We start from the raw sequence: 1984 nt of genomic DNA, 5'->3' as shown, positions 1-1984 counted from the left end.
CCTTCAGGATACACAGAAACTCTATTCATCATGTGTCTTCGTTGGGGTTTCTATTGCTGTGAACAGATGCCATGACCACAGCAATCTATAAAGAAAAACGTTTAATGGGGAGGCTTATAGTTCAGAGGTTGAGTCCATTATCATCATGGTGGGACATGGCAGCATGCAGGCAGACATGGTGCTGGAGAAGGAGCTGAGAGTCCTACATCTTTCAAGCTTGAGTGTCACACTGAGTGGCTTGAGTGTCACACTGAGTGAAGCTTGAGCAAAGGATGCCTTAAAGCCCATCCCCACAGTGACACACTTCCTCCAACAAGGCCACACCTACTCCAACGAAGCCATACCTCCTAATGGTGCCACTCCCTTTGGGGGTCATTTAATTCAGACTACTACAATCCTGCTTCCTTGGGTTCCTCTTGGTTGTGGCAGTTTCTAAGGCCTTCCTTATTTTTGATGACTTTGACAGTATTGATGAATGATGATCAGAAATGTAGAATGCTCTTCAATTGAGGTTTGTATGTTTCCCCCTCAGAAGTGGACTGGAGTTGAATATTATTGGAGATATAAGGTGTCCCCTTACCACATCACATCAGCACGGCCTGTGGCTGCTGATATTGGCCTTGGTCACATGGCTCAGTGAGGATCTGTCATTTATCCTCTGTGGTGTTATTTGCCTATGGAATGTTCCATACTGTATTTTGGAAGGAAGCTGCTGCGCCCATCCCATTCTTAAACACAATGTCCAATTTTTAACCAGTGGGTATTATATTCCTTCCTTTTGAGGGTACAATGGCTCTCTAATTATTTGGCATGCTTCTGAATGGGAGATCTCTCTCTTTTGCAATATTATCTGTTTAGTTGTTTTTATGTAAATAAGGACTCCTAGTTTGTTTGTTTGTTTTTAAATTTTATATTTGTAGTATTTTGTTGGCATGAATATCTGTGCATCACATGCATGCCTGGTGCCTGTAGAGGCCAGAAGAGGGAGTCAGATCCTCCGGAACCAGAGTCAGGGATAGTTATGAGCTGCCATGTGGGTGCTGAAAATCAAATCCAGGTCCTCTGGAAGAGCAGCCAGTGCCCTCAACTGCTGAATCATCTCTCCAGCCCTTACCTATGTCTTATTTTTAAAACAGGGTCTCATGTATCCCAGGCTGTCCAAAAAGTCCCTGTGTAGCCAAGGAGGAACTCAATCAAGTTCCTGATCCTCCTACCTTCATCTCCCAGGGATTACAGGTGGTACTGTGACCAGTTCATGGGATGCTGGGGATGGAACCCAGGGTTTCGTGCATGCTAGGCAAGCACTCTACCAACTGAGCCACATCCCAGCCCAGTCCTTTGAGTTACTACCCAACCTTATTCTTCTGTTGCCCAAACTGTTCCAACTCTGAGCACCAGGGAGATCTTGACAGTGGCCCTGTGATGTGCTCCCACCAACATGGTCCCCTGGAGTTTCCAGTTGACACGAGCAATCAATTCCTTCTTGTCAGTTGATGATAGGAGTTCTGTCGCTTATAACCAGAAGATTCTTAACGTATTTTAAAAGAAGAGATGGTTTTGGTTGAATTGCTTGTGAAAAACTGCACACGTTGCTCACATTTTTCTAAAGTCAGTGCAGGTGAGTGACAATTTTGTACATGAAGGCACAGATTCTCCCTCGGGTCAGAGCAAGCAACTGTTACTCGGCTCTATAACAATTTCAGGAGGCTTGGGGCTGTGTGCAGCTCAGATTTAAGCCCATGATCTTGGCAAGTCAGTTAACCCCTGAGTTATCAGGGAAGTGACAAAATGACTCAGCAAACCAAGGCGCTTGCTGTGCAACCCTGGAGACCTGAGTTCGATCCCGGGAACCCACGTATAGGTGAAAGGGGAGGAGTGACTCCGTAACATTGTCCTCTGACCTCCATACCCAAGTCACCCACGCATGCGCTCCCCCTGCACAGCGTGAATCCATACTATAATAATCAATTTTAAAAAGAGATGA

The 1984-nt window shown here is 45.6% G+C and overlaps 1 non-coding gene across 1 annotated transcript; it reads right to left on the bottom strand.

Annotated features, from left to right (window-relative positions):
- Nucleotides 1-1255: 1255 nt before the first annotated feature.
- On the bottom strand, nt 1256-1328 carry Trnaa-agc (transfer RNA alanine (anticodon AGC)). Its single transcript has one exon. It is a non-coding gene; the product is annotated as a tRNA-Ala (tRNA).
- Nucleotides 1329-1984: the final 656 nt, after the last annotated feature.

This window comes from Peromyscus californicus, unplaced genomic scaffold (genome assembly GCF_007827085.1).
Source record: "Peromyscus californicus insignis strain IS unplaced genomic scaffold, ASM782708v3 Scaffold_15__1_contigs__length_86483966, whole genome shotgun sequence".
NCBI classification, from domain to species: domain Eukaryota; kingdom Metazoa; phylum Chordata; class Mammalia; order Rodentia; family Cricetidae; genus Peromyscus; species Peromyscus californicus.
This window is presented reverse-complemented; position numbering and strand designations above follow the sequence as displayed.